Here is an 18,950-nt window from a genome sequence, read left to right as displayed (position 1 = left end):
CAACAATCTTGGAAGAAAGTCATATTAAATTCATCAAGTCCTAGAGCTTTATCCTTCACCATCCCAAAAACCATGGCCCTCACTTCCTTTTCCTCAAAAGGTCTCTCCAACCAAACTACCTCATCACCAAGCAAAGGGTTCCAATCTAAACCTTCAACAACTAGTCTATTAACATTCTCCTTGGAATACAAATTATAATAAAACTCGGTGATTTCAGAAGCAACTTGACTTTGATCGAAGATCATGACCCCCCCCCCCTCCTTCCACTTCCAACTCCCTAATCAAATTCTTACTCATTTTCCCATTAGTTATCCCATGAAAAATTTTAGAATTACAATCACCATCTTTGATCCATTTAAACTTCATCTTCTGCCTCCAACCTCTCATTTCCTTTTTTCAGATAATAAAAGAAGCTATCTTAGATAAAATGAAGAGAAGATACAACGTGCGAGAACAAGGAGTCCGCCAAATAAAAACCATCAAAGAAAAAAACAAAAAACAAAAAAACAAATCACTCAAGATCACAAAAAAAAAAACTAGACTAAATTAACCAATGAAAGCCCTTTTCAAACCCTTTCCATCATAATTTATTGAGCTCTTCAAATTTTCTAACTCTCTTCGACCCTTCATCTTTTGACTTTTGCCACCATCTAATCACACTTCATTTTCTCTAAAATCAAACAACTTTAAATCCATTTTATCCAAAAGATCTTGAGCTTCTACCTCCTTCTTAGTAATCTCCTCCACCAGTGCAGGCAAAACTCCATCACTAGACTAAATAAATTATTAACCAGCCCATCATTTTCAAAAAAAGATACTCCCTCAATCCTTCCAGTTAAGGAGGATGAACATAAGATAAATACCCTAGTTCATCACAATAATCAGAAACATAGCCATATTGTTCTCAAATCTCATCCAACTACAATCCCATACCATTATTGAGCTCACTACTATTGTCACTCTCTAAATCTGAAAAAGTCCACCATTTCTTTATCTCCTTTCCTTTACTTGCCCCGTTGCTACCCCCAATTTCCTTCTTTGCATGAGAGTATTCCAATATGTGAAATTCTCCTTTAGAATCTCTCCTTAATACCTTTGGAATTGACACACCAGATTTTTCTCTCTTATCATCAAACACCTTCCTCATCTCCGCACCCATACGAGCTGCCTTCCAACAAGCAATAAACCTTGTTGCCTTCAAATATGTTAGAATTTGGACAAAAAATATGAAATTCCTAAAGATGGCTTCTAGTTTTTCACTCCTAGCCACCCCACCTATTGATCTCTCTTCAACACTAGTCTCATCTTTAACATCACAATATTGTGTGGAAACTAACCTACTACTATTCTAATTTTGTCCCAAAGTTTGATCATTTCAATTTGTATCTTGGAGAGCTAGAGCCTGTGAAAGAAGTCCATTATCAAAAGGTAGAAGTCCTCCTTCTCATTTCCTTAAAAATCACTTCCTCCAATTCATTCTTCAAAGATACTTTTCTCATTTGTTCCTCTCCTGAGAGAATACTATCTTCTTCCTTCTTATCTAACTGGGCCAACTCTCCTAAACTACTAGCCTTTTTAAACCTTAAATCTATGAGCACCTCCCCATTCCAATCTTTCAACTTCTCTTTTAACCTCATCGATTTCTTCATGAATCTAAAACTTTCCCATGCCCTCTCCACATCCTTATTCCAAGAATTCCTAACTAAGGACTAAAAGGAATCATTATCCAACCAAAAATTTTCAAATCTAAAAGGATTAGGACTCTAAGAAACCTTCCTCGATTCCAACATGACAGGAAAGATGTCAGAAGGGCCTAGGTAAAATAGATTAAGTGAGATTAGGGAACTCATCCTCCCTCTCCGTGCAAAAAAGGAATCTATCAAGCCTACTTGCCACCTCTTTAGCACCTTCCACTGACCACATAAAGTTAGCATTGACCACGTAAAGTTATTTCAACTACCAGATATCCCTTAACTTATAATGATAGATACATAATGTACATTCTCCCAAAGTGAACATGTATATATAATTTTTTTTATAAGAAAAGAAACATATTAAGAAAGAATAAAAAGAATTACAAGCAAAAGAAGGACTAGAAATCCTCAAGAAATAAGGAAGTAAAATAATAGGAAAAAAAAATACAAAAAGGGGCAAATAAAAAAAACTCAACATAAACAAACTAAGAAGCCCTTTCTTAAACCTTTGCTAACATAATTGGTAGAAGACTTTAAATTTTCTATCTCATCCTCACCGATCTCCCATTGCTTTCACATCAACCTAAACCAACTTCTTTGCCTCCAGAATTAGTCAACCATAAACCCATCTTGTCCAACAACTATTGAGCTTCAATATTCTATCCATTACCTTTACCTACTATTAGCATTTTGCAGGAACACCACCAATTGAAAGCCTCCTTCCCCTCTAAAATCCTCAGTGGAACTCTTCCCCAAGAATATGAGAGTTTCTCTATAACAAGAGTTCGAATTCATTGGATAACAAACACATAATCACTAATCCTCCTAGGTTTCGCATCATTTTTACCCAATGGTAATTCGAATTTTGTGTCCAAAGTTTGTTGAATTGTTGTAGGATCCCTTTCACTTCATTTGCCAACAATAAGCATTGAGATACTCAAGTCCCAAACCTTTCTCATATTCTAAGCACATACAAATTAGGAACCATTCAAAGGAGAACACTTTCCTATCAATCATGATAGAAAAAGACATGGTTGAAGATTGCTTGTGGAGGAAACTAGCATATAAAAGGGACTTTCTCACTGGAATGAGTCGAGCAAACTTTGAATCGAAAAGATTCTAGATTTGATCCGAAGGGCAAATGATGGTTGATGAAAAAAATGGATGGTGCATTGTAAATAGGCATTGTTGGAAGTTGAGCGGTCTCTAATGGCCAAGGAGGACTTGCCGAAAGAAGATGTGGCAATCTAATCAAGGAGTTTTCCAGTGGGCAAAAGGAATTTCTAGAAGTAGGAGCAAAATAAGGTTCGATTGATGTTGTTTTGGTGATGCTCTGATTCAATTTCTAGGTTACGGTACCAATAGAAGGAGGTATCAAGGAGTAGGGTAAGGAGAAAGTGGAAAGATGAATCCCGCCATGCTTGTAGTCTCGAAGGGAGACATCTCAAGCTCATCATTAGGCCTTTGTCGGTTCCCACCCCCATTTGCAGGTTTCTCTTTTCCAATGTACCAAAACTCATAATTTTGCAATTTCTCACTTTACTCATTTAGTCTCTTTAAGGCAAATTAAGTTAAAAAAATTTTTATGATCGTTGTACTATCTCAATCCAAAGTGCAAACGTCTCTCTATGATTAGTTTTCAATTGTTGCATTGTCTTTGTGAAGCACACTCGCAGAGACCAAATCTACAAGAGAAGAAAAAACCCTTATTTCCTCTCTCCCCGATGCTTCTAATCTGCTAGTCTCTCTTTGCACTGATCATTGCTAATGTTGAAGGAATCCTTGTTGATCCCACCTTTTGGTGGTCAAATTTGTGATTATTTGGAGAGTTTACAAATCTACCACGGTTGGCTTCAGTTTCTCTCTCGATCTTCAATGGGTTTTTTGAGAGTTTACAGATCTACCAACATTATAATAAAAACTAAGAAAATGTCGAAGGATGAGAGGAAAAGCACGTTGATACCTATATACAAAAACAAAGGTGATACGTAGAAGTGTAATAACTATCGCGGAATGAAACTTGTAAGACTTCCATTTCTGCCCACCTTGAGACCTCTAAAGATCCCTCCTCCAGCATCTTTCATCAGCGTGACGCTAAGCACCTTATAACCAAAATAAATAGAAGAGGGGGACAAGGGATCACCTTTTCTCAAGCCTCTCGAGGAGCGAAAGAAATTAGAAGGGCAGCCATTTATGAGCACTGAGAAGCATGGGGCTTTTGATGCATTAAGCAATCCAACTACACCATAGCTCCCCAAAACCCATTTTCCCAAGGAGATAAAGAAGGAAGTTCCAGATGGCATGATCAAATGCTTTCTCCATATCCATCTTGCACACCATTCCCCTTTTTCCCTCCTTCACATAGGCATCCACCACCTCATTAGCAATAATAGCAGCATCTATAATCTATCTTCCAACCACAAAAGCATGTTGATACTGACCAATGACTTCCAGTATTTTTTAACCTCTCAGGTAGTGCTTTGGCAATGAGGTGATTTCCCTAATTTCAATGTTAGATAAGGTATTACTTTTACGATGAACGTTTGCTATCCAATGAAAGAAAATTTTGTATTACGGTCCCCCTCTTTGAGCCATAAAGCTTTGGATTTTTGCCTCCAAGATATCTCTTCAAGATTAATAACCTTGTTCAGCTCCTTCTTAAGCATAGTGTTAGGGTGTGACAATGTAATGGGGAAAAGGGGGAGAGAGATACTGCTATAATTGTATTCTCCAGGGATTTAGAATGAATATATGATTATCTGTGTTAACATTTGTACGGTTATTCTCTTGGAGTTGATTAATACAAGTAGTCCTTTTCATTATGGTGTTTTGTTGCCTTGGATTGTGATATTCCTGATTGTTATAGTCTTATTTTGTGTATGAGAATATATTGCTCGTGTGATATCCTGTTGTTCCTTGTTTTCTTGAGTATGGAGACTCACCTGGTGCTCGTGCTTGCAGGCTTGAACGTATGAGATTTGGCTAACTTGTTGAGGGAGAGCTCTCAACAAGTGCCACATGGCCCTTACTTGAGTCCCATTTTGGGGGTCTGTGACACATAGCTCTTTTGGCTCTTTATTCTTCATAAAGACCCTAGATTATTTCCTGCCCATTAATCTATTTGATGCCATTAAGGATAACAATCTTCTTTGCTTGGGCATTCCCAAAGGTGTTTCTATTCCATATCTTTAGCTTTTCTTTTATTCCTTTCAACTTTGAGACAAGCACAAAACTAGCCTTCCCCATGACTAGAAAAGAAGACCATCAAATTTTCTCTAATTCCCCAAAACCATCATGTTTTAGCCACATATTCTCGAGAGGGGTTGGCCACCATTTAATCCCCCCTGTGTCAAGGGAGATGGGGAAATGATCTGAGATGAGCCTAGGAAGTAGACTCTAAATCACATGAGGAAAATAAAGTTCCAACTCTACCAAGATTAGGAACCTATCTATCCTTGAAAATGAAGGCAGCTCCATGGAGTTCGACCAAGTGAAGTTACCACCAACAAAAGGGAGATCAATAAAGGCATTCACGTTGATAAAGTCAAGGAATTCTCTCATGCTCTTGGTCTCAAGCTACCCTCACTTCTTTCATGCAGATACATGATCATATTAAAATCACCTCCAATAATCCAAGGAGCATCCCATCTACTCCTAATCTCAATGAGCTCATTCCGAAAAAAGAGACCTAGGGGGTCCTTCACCTAGTCCATAAACCGCTATGAAAATCCACTAAAAGTTATCATTCATGCTTTTGAACAAACAAGATATTGAGGAGTTGATGGAGTGGTCCAACAATTCCACAACACTAGGCTTCCTATACTCCCTGAGCGGCCTACTGCTCCAAAGGACATCCAATCATAGGCATCTCGACCCCAAAGGTCATTGATCAAGAGATACTCCATCACCTCCACCTTAGTTTCTTACAAGCACACCACATCACCCCTCCAATCCTTAAGAAAGGACTTTATTACACTCCTCTTAGATTTGTCGTTAAGACCCCTCACATTCCAAGAAATTATTTTTCTTTAACATTATTTAACAGAAGGGCTCTAGCTACTACATGCCTCTACCATTTCTAAGCATCCTCCTGTTTTTCCATAGTTCATTGTGCATTCCAAGCTCTTTAATTCCCTATTGGTATCCAACTTTATAATACTGGCTAAAGGTTTTTTGTGATTGCTTCCCATCCTCTCTTCTCTTTCTTTCAATATCCTCAAACAATTGTAAGGCTCTTTCCGCAAACCCTTCAAAGGACACGCCTAGGGTTTTGCTTATCAATTTCAACTTAGAAGAACCTAAAGAGATACCTAATTCTTGAAGTAAGCGTTGTTTGAGTCTAAGTCATTCAAAGTATCAAAATGAGGTCTATCAATCAAATCCTCAAACTTGGTATTGACACACAAGTGTCATAGCCAGTACTAGAGGTTAGGGACAAGGGCTAGTCTTCCAGTATCATTTGGAGAATAAGCGGGTCCCTGCTCTAGAACTGTCTCCTCTTAAGTTGCAGCTGCCTGTGAGGGGAGGTCATGTAGGGGATCAAGGATCAGCCTTCCCAAAGTGGTCTAACTTTTTGGCAGCTTCGAAGGACCATCATGTAGCATAAAGAGAGAAAAAGAGTTGAGATTGGACTTTGAGTAGTCAAGTGAGATTGCAAGGCAAAGAAAAATTCCCATATCTACAATAACTCACATGTCCAGCACTTATACCACTTCTACAACAAACCCATAAAAACACCCAATAAAACAAGGAATTACAAAATAACCCCAAAGTACTTAATTGTGCAAAATAAACCTAAATTAGCCAAATTCCTAAAATAACCAAAAATATCCCAGGCTAAAATAAAAATTTTAGTGACCAAATAAACATCTAAAGTTCTCCATCAATCCCCCCCTTCTCACATCCTCCCCTACCTCGTCAGCAACCAAGGCAGCATTTTGACTTTGTCTCTCTTTAATGAAGGCAGACTGTTCTACAGTAGTTCTTCCCCCTATGCCTTCCATAGCCTCTTAGACAAAACCTTGGCAAGCATTTTGTATAGAAATCCTTCACCCACTTTGAACACTCCTTCTAAGGGTCAAAAGTAACAAAAGTGGCATGCACATTCTTCCCCACCACCCCATTTCTATGGAACTTTCGAAAGGTGCAAAAGAAGGCAATTAAGTCCTCATAGAGTATCTCCTAGCTATGGTGAAGTAGTTAGGAACTAGGATCTTGCCTTTATCCATTTCATTAACTGTCCCCTTGATCAACTCTATGTCAAAAGGCCTTTCAACCATCACAAAAGGTTTTCTTCAATATGGCTCCAGTAATCATGCAACCCTTTAGAAGTCTGTAATCACCTCCACAATTTGTTTTGAGTCACACACCACAGTTCCCATATCTAATACCAGCTTCTCAGTCAGATTCTTCCACCTTCTCACATCGGCCACCTTGTGAAATAATTTGGTATTGCAATCCCCTTTTTTCACTCATGACCCACTTCATCCTAAATTTTTGTTTCCAAATAATACCTTTCCCAAAAAGATCACATCCAAATCATTATAAAGTTGCCCCTTTAAAGCCCTATCCTCTTCACCAAGCCACACTCCTCCCATCTGTCCAAGCACTAGATCTCATTCAAAATCAGATTTTTTTTTTTTTTCTCTTTCAAATCATTAAAAACATCCTTACTCCAAAGTTTTTCACATATGTCAACTGCCTTATAAATCTAAAGCCTGTCCACCCTTGACCATTTCTCTCCTTCTACCAAGTCTTTATACAAAACCTAAAAGAAGGATGCATGAGCCACATATTCTCAAAATGGAATGGGATAAAGCCCTAGTGAATGGGATTGGCATCCAAAAGAATAGCACAATGATCCTAAACTAGTCTAACTAGAATCTCTTAAGTAACAGTCAGGGGAGTCTTCCCATTTATAGGTGAATGTCAATAGGTCAATATGGGAAGAAGTGGCCCTATCTCCCAAAGCTACCCGAGTGAAGTGACAATTAGCCTACAACAAGTCCACAAGCCCGCAATCTCAAACAATGCAATTAAAGGTCCTCAAGCTACTAATCACTGTACAACCCCCATCCTTCCCCGACATATGCCAAATGGTATTGATGTCCCCACCCACCACCCACTATGTATTACAAAGGCCAAAGAGGCTAGCCAAATCCTCAAAGAAATTAATCCGAAAATGAGAAAGTTATGGTCCACAAACAAACAAGAACCACCATTCCCCAAAACCCTTCACCTCAAGCAACACACACACACACACACACACACACATATATATATATAGAGAGAGAGAGAGAGAGAGAGAGAGAAGTGATCTACAACACAATCCCTAACAAACACCACCCTAGCATTTGAAACAATAATTTGCCCATAGAAGCTCCTAAGGATGAAAGAACACCCAATCTCTAAGCTTGGAGTCCCAAATACTTCTCACCAAGAAGGCATCCATTGTTTAGAGTTAGATTCTTGGATGAACAGATTTCCAAAGAAGCTTGATCCATTAATTCTCTCACCACTCCCATCTTCCTATTATTTCCTAATCATTGGACATTCCAAGAAAGAAGCTTCATTAACATTGTCCGTACACCTTTCTCCCTTATCATAATTGACCAAGGAGGCAAGCTACCTAATTATTTGCTAAAATTGGAGGATATTTTCCTCTCCCTCATCCCCCCCCCACCCCCCCAAACACCCCTTTCCGGCTAATCTTGACCACTTCTCCCTCACAAGTCACAATTCTAAGGCCCCAACATCAAGACAGGTTTAAGCTCCATGGTTGTCCCTCTCATCTCTTAGGAGGTCCACTAAATGTAAGTCCCAAATCTTAGTTAACCACTTTTGGCACAAGGGTACATGTTAGGAATGCTTTGGGATTGAAGAATACATATTGGTTTAACCACACTAATCAAAGTAGTCCTAATAAATTCATCCCCTATGTTACAAACTTGGGTTTCTGTAGGAATCGAACTTGGGATTTTCAAAGGAGAAGCATTGGGGGAAGAAACCAAAGTCTGAGAGTTTCATCCAAACTCTGGGAACCCTAACTATCTAGATTTGGAGCCCTTATTGTTGAGTAATTAGGTAAAATTGAAGACCTAAACTCAATCATAGGTCTCTCCCTCTATTTATAATGCTTGTCGAGTACAATAGGAACGACCATAATACCCTTACTAACTCACACTTATTACTAACATAACTTTAACACATAATAATTATACTAAATGACTAAATAATCATTAACACTCCCCCTCAAGCTAGAGCATATATATCATATGCTCCTAGCATGTTACAAATGAATATTACACGAGCACCTCCCAAGACTTTAGTGAACAAATTGGCAAGTTGAAACTCAGACACCACATGAGTGGTCATAATGAGCTTCTATACAAGTTTCTCTCGAATAAAGTGGCAATCAACTTCAATGTGCTTTTTCTGCTCATGGAAGACAAGGATGAAGGCAATATAAGTAGCATCTCGATTATCACCTATCAACTCCATAGGCTAAGAATGTGGAAAACCTAGTTCTTTCAACATTTCAACCAAACAAGTTCACATGTAGTGTGTACCATAGCCCTATACTCTGACTCAGCACTCGACCTGGCTAACACAGTTTGTTTCCTACTTTTCCAAGACGCCAAATTACCACCAACAAAGATACAATACCTAGTTGTGGATCTTCGATCGAAAGGTGACCCGAGCCAATTTGCATCTGTATATCCCTGAATATGAGTGTCACCCCAACCTTGATATAGAGACCTCTCCCTGGTGCACCTTTGAGATATCTCAAAATGCGAATTACTGCATCCCAGTGACTTGTTCTCGGGGAATCAAGAAATTGACTCACAACACTTGTTGTGAAGCATATATCTAGTCGAGTGACTGTGAGATAATTCAACTTTCCAACAAGTCTCCGGTACCGACTTGGGTTAGGCAACAAATCACCCATATCTGGTATTAACTTACTATTGGGATCCATGGGTGTATCAACAAGTTTGGATTCCAACAGCCCCATCTCATTTAAAATATCTAGAACATACTTCGTCTGTGACAAGAGAGTTCTCGTACGAGATCTCAATACTTCTATACCCAATAAGTAATTCAATGGTCCCAAGTCTTTGATTTGAAACTTCCTCTTTAGAAAAAACTTTAGGTCCTGGATGCCACAATCATCATCACCAGTGATCACAATGTCATCCACATACACAATAAGCAAAATCCTAGCCGATGGAGTGTGACGATAAAATACAGAGCGATCTACTACACACCGATGGAGGCTAAACTCAAGTACTACAACACTAAAATGGCCAAACCATGCTCTTGGAGTTTGTTTTAATCCATACAATGATTTCTAAGCTGACATACTGAGCCTGACTCCCCCTAAGCAACAAACCTAGGAGGTCACTCCACATATACCTCCTCAAGAAGATCACCGTATAGGAAAGCAGTCTTCACATCTAACTAATGTAGAGTCTAACGAAAAGTGGTGGCTAGAGAAATGAACAAACATATAGAGGCAAGTTTAGTGACTGCGGAGAATGTGTCAGAATAATCCAAACAATACAATTGAGTATACCCCTTAGCAACAAGGCAAGCCTTCGGACAAGCCACAAAACCATTAGAATTGACATTCACATTGTACACCCAGTGACAACCGACCACAGACTTTATCAGGAGGAAGAGGTACCAAATCCCAAGTATCATTATCATGCAGTGCACAGATCTCTTCAACCATTGTTGTCCTCCACCCAGAATGGGATAAGGCTTCAAAAATAGATCTTGGAAGAGCAATAGAAGATAGAATACTGACAAAACAGTAATAATAGGGTGACAAGAAATCATAACAAACAAAATTAGAGATCGGATCTTGGGTACAAGTGTGTTTACCTTTTCGAACAGCTATAAGAGGATCAACACCATAAGATATAAGATCATTGGACGAGGGAACTAGAGGCACAGTGGAAGAAGCTGGAGGAGGCACTCCCCTCCCCCCCCCCCCGGTCATTGAAGTCGTCATGTGTATACCTGCAAATTGGGATGATTCAAGCGACGAGGACTCAAATTGGATGAAGATGTAAGAAAATTGGACACAAATACAAGGTTTGGATTTGGAAGGCAAGGCAGAGGAAAGGACTCGTCAAGGTCAACAAAACTCAAGGAATCAAAGTAGTATGGTGTAGACTCAAAAGAGGTTACATTTGCAAAGACAAAGAATCAATGTAAAGTAGAAATATAACAACGATATCCCCTTCGAGTATAGGAATAGCCCAGAAAAATACATTTGATAGCACAAGGATCCAACTTATCCGTTCTTGGAGATAATTGATGGACATAGGACACACAACCAAATATACAAGGAGGAAGGGAGAACAGAGGAGCCTTAGGAAAGGTAACTAAATACAGGATTTTACCACCAAGGACAGAGGATGGCATTTTATTCATGAGGGAGCAAGTTGTGAGCACAGCATCACTCCAAAAGACTTTGGGGACATTCATTTGATACAATAGGGTACAAGTGACTTCAAGAATATGTCTATTTTTCTACTTAGCAACTCCATTTTGTTGTGGAGTGTGGGCACAAGAGGACTGAGGTGTCAACGGAACAGCAAACAGCAAAGCAAAAGATTTCTTTCCTTACTTCAGCCCACAATTATTTCGTTATTTTTCAATTCATTAATTTGTACAGTTAGCATATATATAGTTTACATGTATAGGGCTTGACAAATTATAGTTTACATGTATAGGGCTAGAATCATGCTAGAACTTATTTACTTTCCATGTATAGCATTCTTGTAAAGTCTATATATTATATACAGAACTCAAGGCCAAATCATTCGGCCATTCACACAATACTTTGACATGGTATCAGAGCCAGCCGACTGCTAAGTTTTTTTTCCCCTTCCAATTTTTTTGTCTTCTCGGTTTCGTGGCTGTTGTTGTTTTTTTTCTCGTCTGGAATTTTTTTTCTTCTCAGTTCTTTCGCTACTTCTGTGGCTGAGTGGCTGTCGGCACAGCAGGTTTTCTGGCTTGCAATTTATTTTAGTGCAGGCAACAACTTTCTGTTGCTGTTCCTGGTGCTTCTCTGTCTCGACACAGCAAGTTTCTGTCCTTGTGATTCTCGGCAAGCAGGCAACAGCTTTCTATTGTTGTTTCAGGTACTTCTCTATCTCGGCACAACAGGTTTCTGTCCTTGTGATTCTCGGCACAGCAGGTTTCTTGGTTCAAGATTTATTTTTTTAAGTGCAGGAAGGTTGGTCTTGGTTCTCTCTGTTGCTGTTTCTGGTGCTTCTCTGTACTTGTGATTCTCGGCACAGTAGGTTATTTTTGGTTCAAGTTTATTTTTTAGTGCCGGCAGGTTGTTCTTGGTTTTCTTTGTATTTGCATTGTTTATTTTTTGGGCTTCTAGATTTTCTGGTGGTTTTTTCTTTCGGCACAATCTGTTTTTTTTTTTTTTTTTTTGGCTTCTCAATTCTCTCCTTTATTTTAGCATGGACTGCGCACCTGTGTGTGCCAAATTTACAGGCAACAATTATTCTATGTGGGCTTTTTAATTTGATCTTTGGGGTCATATTGATGGCACGGATTGTGCACCCAATCCTGATAATACAAAGAGTCAGCGGCTTGTCCTTCATGGGCTGTGCTTGGTGCCAAGGATTCAGCGGCTTGTCCTTCATGTGTTGTGGTTGATGCTTGAATTATGTCTTGGCTTCTTGGCTCGGTTGAGCCACATATTGTCCCCAACTTGCGACCTCATTGCACCGCTCAATCCATGTGGACTTAATTATAGTATAACATCAAGATAACGGTGCCCGTCGTTTTCAGTTAGAGCATGTGATTGCCATGTTTAAACATGACAATCGTTCCATCCAAGACTATTATTCGGGGTTTCTAACTCTTTGAAACGAATATTTTGATCTACTTACTGTAGATATTCCTGTTGCCTCTCTTCCCATTATTCAACGTCTTCACGAGACTAGTCGTCGTGATCAGTTTCTTATGAAACTCCGCCCCGAGTATGAATCTGATCGCTCGTCTCTGCTGAATCACTCTCCTTTTCCTTCTCTTGATGCTTGTTTTGGTGAGTTACTTCGTGAAGAACAACGGCTTAGTACTCAAGTTACTCTGGCACAATCTCATGGTAGTTCAGGGTTTGTCCCTCTGGCTTATGCTGCTCAACGACGAGGACCGCCTGCACATTCCAGCACCTTGCAGTGTTTTTGCTGCAAAGAATTTGGGCATACCGCTGCTAATTGTTCCAAGAAAGTCCACTTTTATTGCAAGAAGAAGGGTCACATTATCAAAAACTGTTGTATCCGCTCGCAGAATCGTCAAGCACAGGCATTACAAACTTCTATTAGTGTACCCCCCACAGTGACTTTTGCAGCCCCTGGCTCTTCTTCAAGTGACTCCTCTATTCCTGCACCTCCTATAGCGAATTACTGCACACCTGAAATGGTGCAACAAATGCTAATTTCGGCATTATAAGCAATGGGGCTCCAAGGTAACAATTCTACTAAACTTTGGTATGTGGACTCGAGTGCCTCTAATCACATGACGAATAATCCCACTACCCTATGTCATGTTTGGCCCTACGCTGGTCAATCTGCTATTCAGATTGCCATTGGCAGTTCTTTGCCGATAGCTACTATCGGAGATGCCTCTTCTAAGTTCACTGATGTGTTTCTTGCTCCTCAGCTTTCCACGAATCTTATTTTTGTTGGTCAATTAGTTGATAACAATTGTGCTGTTAATTTTTCTAGTAATGGTTGTGTAGCGCAGGACCAGGTAACGGGGGAGCCAATCGCGAAGGAACCTAAAATGGGGCGCTAGTTTCCACTACTTTTTCTTGTTCTAGCACATTCTCCAATTTCTTCTATTAAGTCTTTTGCTTGTAATAATGTTTCAGATCTTAGTATGGTGTGGCATCGTTGTTTAGGCCATCCCAATGCTCAAATCTTATCTCATGTATTGAACTCTAGTTTACCTGGTAATAAAGAATGTTCTTCTTTATATCTTGAGTGTGCCACATGCAAACTTGGTAAAAGCAAAACTCTTCCCTTCCCTTTGCATGCTAGTAGACTTCTCAGTGCTTTGATCTTATCCATAGTGATGTTTGGGGACCTTCCTCGGTTAATTCACATGAAAAATTTAAATACTATGTGACTTTCACTGATGATCTTAGAAGATTTACTTGGGTCTACTTTCTTTGCTCTAAATCTAAGGTTTTTCGTAATTTCACTAAGTTTTTAGCGTATGTTGACAATCAATTTTCTGCTTCTATTAAGACATTACGCACAGATTTTGGTGGCGAATATGTGTCTACTAAGTTTCAGGCATTTTTGGCTTCTAAAGGTATTATTCATCAACGTTCAGGTCCTGCTACTCCCCAACATAATGGAGTAGCCACACAGAAAAATCGTCATCTCTTAGATGTGGTAGCTAGAATCTCTGTTCCATCCTTATTATGGGTTAAGGCTCTGAAAACTGCTACTTACTTGATTAATCGTTTACCTTCTCAAGTCCTACTCATGGAGTCTCCCTATTTCTACTTATTTGCTAAGCAACCTAGTTACGATAACCTCCATACCTTTGATTGTGTATGTTTTGTTCATTTACCTCCTCATGAGCGACATAAATTATCTACTCAATCTGTACAATGTGCATTCTTGGGATATAATGTGTCTCAAAAGGGATCTTTTTTTTTTTTTTTATGATCTTACATTACATCGTACACGCATTTCTAGGAATGTTATTGTCTTTGAAAATCAACATTTCTTTCCTGTATCCTTTGTACTCTTCTCTTCTACTGTGATTCTCTCCTCCTTTGAGGAGCAGTTCTCGGATCCTCATCAAGTTAGTTCTCGTTTCAAACCAAGTATTGTGTATACGCGACACTCCCGCCCACAGTCTCTTCCGGTAGCTCATCCGATATCTAATCCTACCACACTCCAGATTCAGTCAGTTGCAGCACCTCCAGAGCCTTTGGTACGTCGCTCTTCTCAAGTGACTGTACCCCCGGATAGGTATGGGTTTCCCTCTTCAAGTTATGGCAATTCTGTTTCAACTCTTACTACTACATTGTCCAATTTAGATATTATTCCCACATCCTACTCACACACTGCCAAGCATGATTGTTGGCGACAAGCTATGTAGGAAGAAATTGCCACTCTATAGGCCAATCACACCTGGGATATTGAGCCTTGTCCTCCCACCATTGTTCCTCTGAGTTGTAAATGGGTTTACTCAGTCAAGGTCCGATCTAATGGAAGTCTGGATCGTTACAAAGCTCGCCTTGTTGCACCTGGGAATAATCAGGAATATGGTGTCAATTATGAAAAGACCTTTGCTCATGTGGCTAAGATGACTACTGTTCGTACGATTCTGGTTATTACTGCTTCTAGTGATTGGCCACAATATCAAATGGATGTCAAGAAAAACTTTCTTCATGGGGATCTTAAAGAGTGTATTTATATGAAGCCACCCCTGGGCTTATTTCCCTCTCCAACATCACATGTGCATAAGCTTCGTTGCTCTCTTTATGGTCTCAAACAAGCTCCAAGGGCTTGGTTTGATAAATTCCGCACCACTTTATTACAATTTTCATTCAAGCAGAGCAAGTATGACACTTCATTGTTTCTTTGGAAATCAAACATGGGTATAGTTGTTCTTTTGGTTTATGTTGATGATATTGTGATTACTGGTTCTGATTCTGCTTTACTTGCTCAGCTCAAGATTCATCTCTCTGAGTCCTTTCATATGAAAGATCTTGGGTCTCTCACATATTTTCTTGGTCTTGAGGTGAATCATAGTCCCTCAGGTATTTCACTCAGTCAACATAAATATGCTAGTGACTTGGTGGCCACAGCTGGCCTTTAGAAGGGTACTTTTGTTGATACTCCCATGGAATTAAATGTCAAGCGCAAAAAGGAGGTTGACTTACTTGCTGATCCCAAATTATATCGGAAGTTGGTGGGTAGTCTTGTCTATCTCACCATTACTAGACTAGACATTTCTTTTGTTGTACAGCAAGTCAGCGAGTTTCTTTAGACTCCTCGTCATCTTCATTTGGCTGTTGTCCATAGGATCATACACTATGTTCAAGGCACTTTTGCCTGCGGTTTATTCTTCCCTACAAGCAATTCTACTCGCCTTGCTGCTTATAACGATGCTAATTGGGCTAGTTGTGCGGATACACATTGCTCCATTACTAGTTGGTGTGTGTTCTTAGGTGATGCATTGATCTTTTGGAAGAGTAAGAAGCAAGACAGATTTTCTAAGTCATCGACGGAATCTGAATACCGGGTGATGTCTCTTGCTTATTTTGAAATTATTTGTCTTTGAGGTTTGCTTGCTGAGCTAGATTTTTCTGAGACTGATCCAACACCTCTACATGCCGATAATACGAGTATTATCCAAATCACAGCCAATCCTGTCTATCATGAGCGCACGAAGCATATTGAAGTCAATTGTCACTCTATCCGTGAAGCATTTGAAGCTCGTGTTATCACTCTTCCACACATTTCCACTGAATTACAAATTGCGGATATCTTCACCAAGCTCTCACTCGTCATTGACATTGCTTCCTAGGTAGCAAATTGATGCTTATTGATCGACCCGCATCAATTTGAGGAGGGCTGTCAACAGAATAGCAAACAGCAAAGCAAACGATTTCTTTCCTTACTTCAGCCCACAATTATTTCCTTATTTTTCAATTCATTATTTTGTACAGTTAGCATATATTTAGTTTACATGTATAGGACATGACAAATTATAGTTTACATGTATAGGGCTAGAATCATGCTAGAACTTATTTACTTTCCATGTATGGCATTCTTGTAAAGTCTATATATAATATACAAAACTCAAGGCCAAATCATTCGGCCATTCACACAATACTTTGACATGAGGATCATACCAAAGTTAGTCATATAAGTATTGAATCGGGTACTGAAGTACTCCTTAGCATTATCACCACGAAGTATCCTGACTGATATACCAAATTAAGTCTTTATTTGGGAAAAGAAGGCACAAAAGATATCAAACTACTCAGAACGATCTTTCATTAAAAAAACCAAGTCATCCTAGAATAGTCATCAACAAATGTAGCAAAGTTCCAAAACCCCAACTTTGATGTGACACAACTAGGACCCCAAATATCAGAATGGACGAGCATGAAACAACTAACCACCCATTTGTCAACCAGGAGGCAAAGGGAACATGATGATGCTTGCCCAATTGACAAGACTCACACTCAAGATTAGACACAAAACTCAATGTAGGAACTAGCTATTTCAACTTGTCCAGCAACAGATGACCAAGGTGACAATGGATTTGAAGTGGTGTAGCTGCAATTGTGCAAGCAATGGGTGGAGAAGGTGACTTAAAGTAGTAAAGTCCACAAGGCTCACATCTTGTGCCAATTTCCTTTCTCGTCTTCGGACCCTGAATAACCACAGAATCAGGAAGGAATGTGACAGAACAATTTAGTGACTTTGTAAGCTTACTAACTAACATAAGATTGAAAGGAGATTTAGGAATGTATAAAGTAGAAGAAAGAGAGATGGGAGTAGGATTTACTGTTCCTATCCCCTTAACAGCAATAGTGGACCCATCAGCAAGGGTAACTTGAGGTAGATTTTAAGGATGCTGGAGATCAGAAAAGAAGTTGGTTGCACCTGTTATATGGTCAGTGGCAGCAGAATTGATAATCCAAGGACTAATAGGAAGGATACCAGATGACATACAGACTATAGGACCTTTCTGGGCAAAAGAATCAATGTGATAAGATGCTTGTTGAGGCAATTGATTCTGTACAAACCTTGAACACTTGCTGGAACAATCAGAACAACCACAAAAAAGGTGACCTATCATGCACAAGTTACAACTAAATCAGCAAAAGGCTGCCACAGCACCAAGAAACTCAGACGCAGCCTCAAGAAAGCAACACTCAGCACTGGAACAATTGGAGAGGTGAACCACCAAAACTACCATGAACAAATCATCAACAACCTCAGACGCAGCCCCAAGAAAGAAACACTGCCACAGCCTCAAAAAAACAGCTTATGAGCACTGTCGCTGCCCCAAGAAAGTCACCAATGACCATTACTAACACTGAACAACAACTAACGAATTACCACGAGTGCATTGTCACAACAAAAATTGGATCTTTGAGCAAAAACACATGCCCAACAGCTTGATATTTTGGTATATGGAAGGATAAGAACAGTGAATCAAAAAACACAGCAAACACCACTGTTTCAGACCCAAGAAACTTAATAACCATTGATAAACAGCCTCACAAAGCATCAAACAACCATTCCTTGGGTGTCGCACATGAGCAATTAAAAAAGGTAAGATTTTTGGACAAAAAACATCACAAAAAAACTCCAATAATATGTTAATAAAGGGATTGGATCACTGCAGGATGATATTTCAGGTCAAAACCATGCCTGAAAATAGCTTCACACGCCAGCGCATGGGGTCGGCCCTGGCAGCTTTTGATCGGCTCATGAGGGCACATGGGACACTGCCTGGTGATGAGATTTCAGTGAGGGGCAGATCGGCAGTGTCTGTGGGTGACTATGGCATTGCTTTTGCAAAATCTACAGTAGATTTGATGTTCTCGAACTGGCAGTGTCGCCCAGAAAATTCCAGTGACTGGTCTGACTTTTGGCTGCTGCTGACTGTTTTCTTGGGCTATAATATTGCTGCAAATTCTTCTATGATGGTAGCCATGCAGCAAATTGGGTTTTAGGGTGGTGGTAAGGTTTCAGAATCATGCTCTGATACCATGTGGAGTAATTGGGTAAAGTGGAAGACCTAAACTCAGTGATAGGTCTCTTCCTCTATTTATAATATACGTCAAGTACAATTGGAATGACCATAATACCCTTACTAACTCACTAAAAAAAACTCTGACACATAATAATAATGCTAAATGACTAAATAACCATTAACAAAGTTCAACTCCTCCCCTTCCTCACCTTGAAAGTTGCCAAGAGCATCTTTAAAGTAGGGCCATTTTCTGTATTCTAAACATTTGTGATATCTTCTAATTTTCGTAGGTGCTCAACCAACAAGTCCTTACCTTTATGGCTGTAAGATATAAGGAAAACCTCTCATCGTCGTCAAAATAATTGGAAGCACAATCACTATCACCAACTCTCACCATGTGCTTTCCTTTACTCCTCAAACCAGACTTCTCACCTCCCAACTTCATTCTAATTCTGTTCTACACCTCTGATTGTCTACATAGAG

General features: G+C 39.5%; 1 protein-coding gene across 1 annotated transcript in view; it reads right to left on the bottom strand.

Annotated features, from left to right (window-relative positions):
* LOC131155469 (adenylylsulfatase HINT3) overlaps positions 1–18,950 on the bottom strand; it is an 85,073-nt gene that overhangs the window by 60,777 nt on the left and 5,346 nt on the right. The window lies entirely within an intron of this gene.

Source organism: Malania oleifera, chromosome 5 (genome assembly GCF_029873635.1).
Source record: "Malania oleifera isolate guangnan ecotype guangnan chromosome 5, ASM2987363v1, whole genome shotgun sequence".
NCBI lineage: Eukaryota > Viridiplantae > Streptophyta > Magnoliopsida > Santalales > Ximeniaceae > Malania > Malania oleifera.
This window is presented reverse-complemented; position numbering and strand designations above follow the sequence as displayed.